This window comes from Triticum urartu, chromosome 4 (genome assembly GCF_003073215.2).
Source record: "Triticum urartu cultivar G1812 chromosome 4, Tu2.1, whole genome shotgun sequence".
NCBI lineage: Eukaryota > Viridiplantae > Streptophyta > Magnoliopsida > Poales > Poaceae > Triticum > Triticum urartu.
Window position 1 is genome coordinate 38,521,148 of NC_053025.1, and position 9,056 is coordinate 38,530,203.

The window sequence follows — 9,056 nt, forward strand, 5'->3', positions numbered from 1 at the left end:
CAGCCCCATGGCGTATGTTAACTTAGTTGTTATAGCAAAAACAGTACAAAACTCGTTTTAATTTTATTTCTGAACTTATGATGTTACTGTACATTAACTTGGTTGTTTTTTTACATGAACTACTAAATTGTGGAGTTGCATTTTGTTTCTTCATTACATACATGATTGAATGTAATCAATGGAACATATGTCGAATCTCCAAGATAGATTTCATATTTATTTTCTTGCCAGTAGCAAATCTTTCCGTGGATCAGTACAACTTCTGTACGACCTTTTGTTCACAAATATTTTAGTACTGTTTCTACATGAATCTATTTAGTACTTTGTACAGCAAGTGTGGTCCATTTGTAAAATTATGTGAATGAGTAGCATAAATAAATAAAATATGAAAAAAGGCATCCTTCACTCTTGCAGTCTTGAAGGTAATTAAGTGCCTTTAGAAATTCTAACAATCCATCCCAGGCTAAGCAAAACAGTACATGTTAGTTTTTTTAAAAAGAATCTAGTATAAGTTGATCAACATTTTAATTCTTTTCACTATATATGCACTTCATTATAGTCAACCATTGGTTAATTTGTCAGCTGCAAGTGAATAATGATCTTGCATTGTTGAGAAACACGTACCAGAATGTGGTTCAGAAACAAAAGTAAGTTAAAGATAGGGGGTGTGGTCACTGAAACCTGATGGTGCACTCACGTTATTAACTGAAATGTTCACTATTTGTATACCACTATTGCATTGTGATATCTATCTAACTAGGCCTAAGGTTCTTAAGGGTGTCATGATTTGTTCAACATATTCTCTGTTTATTCTATTTTAATGTCTGCAGTACATTCCAACTTGGCGTGATTCACATCATTGTTAGCACCATGTTCGCTGGCAAGACCACTTCGCTTCTCTGCCGGCACCGACAGGTACTCACCCCGTCCCATCTCTTGTTTACTGCTTCATTTTGTGTTGCTAAAATACAGAAAAAACAAGTGAGTTCAAATTGTAAAAAAAGAAGAAGCTAGATGTTTAAAAAAAATCAGAAGCCGTTTTAGTGAATCTATATTGAAAATTAACTCATGTTTTAGTGAACCAGAATTGGTTTGTACTTTTTGCTTGATGCGTGTCCATGAGCAGTTCAAAACGTGTACTTGTTCCCTGCTTTGCTATAACACTTGTTAGATTGCTATCCAAAAAATGTCATGTATTCCTAAATTTGCTGCTGGTGTAGCAGCCCAGTATATATTTTATCATCAGTTCATAAAGGAAAGATGAATCAGTGCAATGTGCGTGTAAAAAAAATCAGTTTTATATTGTACGGTAGTTCGCTGTATAGAAAATTTGTAATAGTTTGGCTAGAATAAAGTTCGCATAGTTCAGACTTGCAAGGTAGAATGTTCAATGAGAGAAAACCATCAGTTTAAATATATATGCAGGAGGTTGAGAGCATAAAAAAAATGTGATTTTTTTGATGCGTTTAATTTTTCAGCTGTAAGAGAGAAGAATTTATCTCTTGTCTATCTTGCTTCTCAGGAAAATTGGGCAGGGAGTCAAGAAGCCGGGAAAAAATGTGTTGCTGCACAAGCACCTATAGTTCCCGGTGGTCGCCTTGGCCGCACTTGGCCATGAGCTTGTCCACCATGGTGACTGGCAGCCGTCCAAGTGGAACACGGACATTAGTCCAAGCAGAATTTGGGACGGCTTCTGGGCAACTGCAGGTTAGAAAGTTCAACATCTGATAGGAATTCAGTGCAGAGAAATGTAGTTTAGAAATTCATCTTCTGTTCTCCCAACCCCCCAAAGTTTTTCTTCTAAAGCTTGAAGCGAATGGTCTAAGAAGTGTTATAAGAAATTGTTTTGGTTCCGTATATACATTCCATATGAGAAGATGCATCATGCTGAAAAGCTTGGTTCGGTGTGTGGCCTAGAGTAGCATGAGACTCTAATGTTCTCTCAACATATTCAGAGTTTAACTAATTCAGTGCAAGTTTTGCTTATGAAAACTGATATTTTCTGCATGTACTAATCCATTTCAACTGTGGGTGTGTTTAAAAAAGAATTCAACATGTACTGAAAAATGCCTTCAAAAAACGAAGAGTAAATAACATCAGTGGGTTCTAGTACCTAAATTACAAAAGTTCACTAACAAAAAAATATTAGTAAAATATAGTGCTTCAACTAGAAGATCACTCATGCTATTTGCTTCATAGTTTCTCTGTTGTTTCAACTTTTATTTTAATCTTTTCATTTGTAAATTCTGCATCTTTCTTTGTTTACAAATTATAGGCATGATACTTGTACTGGGACTAGAGTACAAGTATTACTTCCAGGCAATTTCAAAATAAAACCCGAAGAAAATTCTTTGTCCATGTGGCAAATAACTTGTTGCTGCACTTCAACAATCAGTTTTCCTGTAAGCATAGCAACGAGGTGGCATCCTCGCTGCGTGCCTCTGCCGAGGAGGATGTAGTAGCGGGGTTGAACTCCCCATTCGTATCTCCTCTCTCTTATCTCTCACCAACAAAAATTGATTGCTAATTTGATTTCTTGTAATGAACTATGATTTTCCATTGATGCAGAGAAGGTGATTGATTGTTCATATGCCCAATGAGAACTGGCATTTTTTCTTAAGGTTTGATGTTACACTATGGCTAAAGTGTTTTAGCTGTTACAAGTTGAAAACTCCACAACAACCTGTGAATGCAAGTTTCAATTTTGGTTGGGATAGTGGTGTGGGTAGACTTGTATTTCCCGTGATTGTAGAAGCATCTAGGGAAGTAACACAGTATTTATGTGAATTGTTGTCCGTTCCATGTGCATGTTCGATAAGTTCAAATTTTAATTTTAGATTTTTGACAAGATATAATAATAGGATTGCATTGTATAGATACATAAGTTCAGTACAGAGATGGTGATTCAGTTCGTCTTTTGTATGCACAAGTTCATATTTTGTACGCTTTTCAGTTCATCTACTTCTGATGGTGAGTCCGATTTCCTTTGTGTTTCCATCTTCATATAATAGAAACAAGTGCTTGTGGTTATGCTTCAGAATGAGCACCGTACTTTCACTTGGTTAACATAAAACAGGATGCATCGTGGATGTGCTCATCATAAAACAGGATGAAGTTTATGCTGCGTACACCTTTGCCTCTCCGTTGCTTCACTCTAAAAACACGTGTATGTGTGGCTATTTATTGCTTCTTGCTACTACTATTTTTGTAAATGATTTTGCGTGTGCACTCCAGGAGTGTTTTTTGTTTCTGTGGGTCAGCTGCTCAACAATCTTGTACCGCCCAGTACATGTATTACTACTGGGAAGGTTCAAAAATCGGAACTCCACAAGTTCAACATGGTATATGACATGAAGGAGATCATCGAGAGGGCGCGTCGCGGCGTCATGGGCTACATCAAGCACACACTCACCCTCTTCACCAGTTTCGCCATTTTCCTCATCATGTCCTCATCATCGGGGTAAGCACCCTAGCCACCTTGGCTGACTACTCATCCTCCACCCATGGTTGCTAAAATTCGATTTATTTTTATATGATGTGATCCATTGAGATGGCTGACGGTGTTGTGTTCCATTGCAGCTCAAGAACGCATGCACCAAGTCCAAGGACAAGAAGAAGAGGAAGAGGAGGTCCTGAGAGTGTCATCTTTGCATCATAGATAACATCACCTCCGCCGCTAGTGGCACCACCACTGCTAAGTACAGTATGTAGTACATAGGAATTAAGCTGGTGCAGTAACTTGGTGCCATGCCACCCTTGTTAATTCAGACTCATGGGAACCTGCTGTGAGTTTGCTTCTGATGAAGCTTTTGCAGACATCGTGTGTGTTCCGGATATCTTTAGTTCATGTTAGATAATCGAAACCTGAGACGATTTGGTTTGGTTTGCCAAGAACATGGCTACACTTCTTTGTGGTTGATCTAGTCTCATCGGTTATAACATTGTGACGTGTCTCATTTCTTTTGCACTATATGCCAGTTTCCTCTACGTAAGTCCAACACATGTTTGGTGTAGCGTTTCTGTCTTGGTAGGTGGTGTGGAGCAGGGCCTGCCCGATTGTGATTGAGCAAGAGTAACTGAACTAAAATTTTCTACCGTTTCTGCACTTTTTAATGTTTGAACTACTGTTTCCATCAAAATGTTTGATCTAGTCTCATCGGTTGTATGTTCAAACACGAAGTCTCAGATAAGTTTGGGAAAAAGCTCAAACAAAATAAAAAACCCATGAAAATTTAAATGGTAAAAGTTGAAGTCGCAAAACGCGAGAAGTCCAAAACATCGTAGCAAAAAAATTGAGTTAAAAAAACACAAAACATTTTCTTTTCAAAAAATAGCATTCATTTCAATGATAATGATATAATCCACACAAGTTCGAGGACTATGAAAACCGTAAACCATTGAAAAGTTGCAAGGAAAATCCATACCAAAAAAAGTGAAGTCTAGTATGCGAAAACACCCTCAGTACAAACCCATACGGGCATCAGTTCAAGTACTTTTTTCAGAACCATTCAAAATTACTCTATGAAAAAATACCTCCTCTGTACAAACACACACATAGATTAGTACGAGTGCCGCCGCGAGCGCCGCCGTTGTTGCTCGCGCCCCAAATGTTGTAGCTTAGACGACTTCAGAATGTTTATCGTGTGTGCTCTACCGTCGTGTGCTAGTCCAAGAATTACTATCATCTCATAAGTCCATGTATTACTACAATGGGAGTTCAAAAGAAAACCCTATAACACGCACCATGCCCCGGCACCATGCTTGGGACGCGAAAAAAGCTCAAGCGGAAAGAAAACCCTATATGAAAATTCAAATGATAAATGTTTAGGTCGTAAAATGAGAGAAGTCCAAAACACCGTTGCAAATAAATATTTTCTTTTTGAAAAAAATGTCATTCAGTTCAACTATATAAATCATGCAAGTTCGGGGACAATGATACCATAGATCGTTGGAAAGTACGAGGAAAATCTTACGGAAAAAACAGAGTAAAGTCTAGTATATGAAAACCGCTCAGTACAAACCCAAAAATTGGAGATCAGTTTGAGTCATCTATTTTCAGAAGAATTTAAAATTAATCTATGATAAATAGGAGTACTATAGAAGAAGAGAGAGGGAAATCAGCTGCAACAAACAAGCACCCCTTCATGGATTACAAATATCCAACATAGTGCCATTTCGTGATAACATGATAAGCCTGCTAGAAGAAACCTTCAAAGACAAAATGGATTGGCATCTAGAAAACTAATGTGCAAGATGAAAGGAACATGATTTATACAGTGCTAAATAGTACACCCCTCTTCACTCATCCATGTATTTACAAGCGTGTGGTCGAAAATAAGCACGAGATGGCACAATAGTTCCTAATTTTTCCTACCCTAATCAAAAGAATTTAGGCCTAACTATAGCTAAGCTGGTACTCCATTATTGATCCCAATCAAGAGGGACTGAAGATCGAGCAGTAGTAACTCACATAATCTCATCAAGAGTCAAAAAGAGAATTGAAAAGAAGTTTAACTCATGATCAAATGGTTGTTCGTACGTCCGTAGTACCCCGTCCCGAATGCATCTTTGGTTTTGCTCAGAGTCAGAGACTCAGAGCCAGAGCGTGCCGGCGTCCTTGAGTATGGGCATGAGCTCTCCGGAGATGTGCACGGCCGTGAGCCGATCGATCCCGCCAAGGTTCCTCCCACCAACGAACACCGCCAGCAGCGCGACAACGGCCTTGCCTCCAGCGTTCCCGGCCACCGCTGCAGCGAGCTCGGCCTCCTCGGTGACCTCGTGCATGGCGGGGTTCACCCCGAGCCCCTGCAACAGCTGCTTCACCACGTGGCTGAGGTAGCACCCGCGCCTCCCCACCACCAGCACCAGGCTCTCTGCCACCGCCCTCCTCACCACCTCCCCGCCGTCGCCCCTCGCCGCCATGTCGGCGAGCCGCGAGCCCGCCCTCCTGGCCGGCCACGCCCTCGGCCTGCTCGGACTGCTGCAGGCACGCCGGCAGCCGGCCGGCGCTGTAGGGGATCGCCTGGTACATCTCGATCGGCCGAGCGACGTACGACGTGATCGAGCTCTTCTCTTTTCCGCTCGGTTCGCCGTTGCTGCGCCAAGTCCCCTGCTGCCATGGACGCGTGCTTCTCTGCTTCCCCTGCATTCTCTCATGCTCCCATCGCCGCCTGCGTGTGGACTTGTACCGCCACTCTACCGCGTGTGCGCAAGGGCCGCAATGCAAGAGGCGCCCTGCTCCTTCCGCTTCTCGCCCACGCCATGTCGTGCGCGCTCTTGTAGAGAAAAATAGCTCAGAGTTCAATGAGATGAAAATCATCAGTACAACCGTCTGAAACCATCAGTTCAAGTAGGGTAACAGAATAATATTCTGTTACGCATAACAGAATAGCCTAGATGTATATATATACTAGTGTTCTGTCCTCTACAGCATTCACTTATAGCTATGTCTTCTTGTTGAATCTTTTGAACTAAGTGAATGTGATCGGATCCTAACCTCTCTATGCTTTCTATCTCAAACTCTATCTGTCCAAATCATATGCATTCTCTTGAAACTGTCGAATGTCTTCTCTGCGTCCTTGTCAGCAGAAGATACAGAGACAAACATTAAGTCCATTTTCAATGCTAATTCCTTCACTTGAAACCCGGAGAAGTAGGAACGACCACCCGACAATCCAGACGTGTGTGGGAACGTGGAACAACCTTCGATATGTTGCATGATGGCCACATGTTCTTCAGATGTGAATCGTCGGGGGCACCTGTGTAATAACACTGTGCCGTCCCTGTCCCTATAAATACACGCCTCACCACAGTCATTATCCTTTCTTCCACTCTCGCACAAACCCTAGCGCCACCGCTAGCCCTCGACGACACCGGCGACGAAGCGCTTAGCTGCCGCGACCTCTCCGACGCCGTCTTCACGCCGGCCGCGGACATCGTCTTCTCCGCCGCCGCCGTAGGTGTCCTCCGTCGCCAAGTTAGGGCACGGACGATCGAACTGCTCGGCCTCCTCTTCCACTCCGTCTAGCAGTTCTTCGTGTGGTAAATAAAACTTCCTTTTTACGGCCCCTTTGATCCTATAGATTCATCACTTTCTGCCACAAGAAGTTTCTATTCACACAAGTTGGATCTATTTCATACTGCATCTCATAATATGCCTAGTATGTTCACTTATGCTTCACAAAGTAGTTAGATTCCTCACTTGTACTGATCCGTGGATTCGTACAAATCTGGAACCAACTCTTTATCTATGAGTGAATGCCTTTGCATGATGAGGTCAATGTCTTCTAAACTGATTTATCTTCAAAATCTTCTGAGAATGCATATGACCTCTTCCCCTTCCCTCGCACCTTAATGCTGTCACAGGTACATGTCCGTGGGAGAATCCCTTGGTTCTCATAGTCTGCATTCATTTGCAGAATTGTTACAGCATCATATAAATTCTCCCGAAGCCAGTTCCTGTTTGACCCGCAGGAGGAAGCCTCTGAAACCTTTGAACATGTTGAAGCCATTCAGTTTGAAGTTCATGGCTACAGAGAAATCTACAAGGAAGGGAGGCAGACATCACCGTGGAAACACTGCTAAGGACCTGCTACCAGATCTATATGAGCAATACAAGTCAGATCCAGAAGAAACCTATGGAGAACGCAAGAACCAAATCCAATGGATTCGAAGACATTGGGCAGAGGAATGGTTCAAGTACAGATTCGTCACCGACGAATATGCTGAGAAGAGTGCCATCAAGGGACCATGGGGAGATATCATATACAAAGGTCTTCAACCCAAATCACAGTCCGAAGCTATTGCTCAAGGCTTTTACCCATGCATGCTTCGTGGACCTCAGCCTGCTAATGCCGACCCATCCTCTCTGTTATGGTGTCGCGAAGACAATCTCTTCAAGCGCAACTATCAGTTTGCACAGAACTCTGCCAAGGAAAACAAGAAGTCATTGGGATTAGACTTCAACCCAGGCCCCTCTGCGCCACGTGCTGATGGCACACGAGAAGTTGAACCCAATCTGGTTGGGCCCTTCTACAACCTAGAAGGTCTCATCACTCATATTATGGTTCAAGGGGCAGTCGTGGCTCAACCTGCAGATGATGCTGAATCTGACGAAGCACCTGCACCACCGAAGCCGCAGAAGCAGAAGAAGGCTAAAGCTTCAAAGTCTGCCTCAGCACCAAAAATCTTACGGGCGAAGCCACTGTCTACTGCACCTCTTGAAGACAGTGTGCAGTCTGAAGATCTCTCACGTATCTCCAAGAAGGCTGAGATGAGAAAGAATACTGATCAGGCACTGACTGCTGCTGCTATTCTGCGCAATGACGTCATTGATCTGTCCAGCGATGAAGAGCTTGCAGATGACGCTCTTGAGCAACTGATCAAGAGCAAGGAGGAAGCAGAGATCTTCAATGATTTGCCTCTCTTTGATGTGGCAATCATCCATAACTTCATTGATGAGTGGTTTGACACGCCCAACCTCAGCTTTGCAGATCTGCAACTTCCAATTGGCCTCAGTGTCGCCTTCACTGGCGCCATTTCTTCAGAGCTAGCTCTAGCTCAGCGCATCGTTGAACTGAAGCAAAAGATCGACTTTGAGAAAGCTCAGTTCAAGAAGCACATGGCCAAGCTCAGCGTGCAAGATGTGAAAAACTTCAAGATTATGCTGCACGAGCTCAAGGAAGCCTTCCTCAAGAAGCGTGAAGAAGCTAAAGGTTCTCGTGAGCGCATGAAGAGCCTGGCTGACAAGTGTGTGCAAGCCTACAATGAGGCTGAGAAGCGCAAGGCTCTTGGTCGTCCTGGCATTGACCCAAGAATGGCTCCAAAGAAGAAGAAGCCCTCAACTGACCAATCTGCACCTTCAAGGCAGGAAGAACCTCGCATAGTCTTCCCAAGCAGCATGACTGGCTCGAAGCCAAAGGTCAGGTCAACCGCTTCAGAACTAAAGAAGATAAGGACTGCCGAGGCTGAAGCCAGAAAAAGGAAAAATCCTGAAGCTTCTGATGTCGCTCCCTCTAAGAAGAAGCGCAAAACCAAGAAGGATCGGGCTGCTCCCA

At 43.0% G+C, this 9,056-nt stretch overlaps 1 pseudogene; it reads right to left on the reverse strand.

Annotated features, from left to right (window-relative positions):
• Window positions 1–5,592: 5,592 nt before the first annotated feature.
• LOC125553481 lies at window positions 5,593–6,149 on the reverse strand (annotated as a pseudogene).
• Between the last annotated feature and the right edge of the window lie 2,907 nt (window positions 6,150–9,056).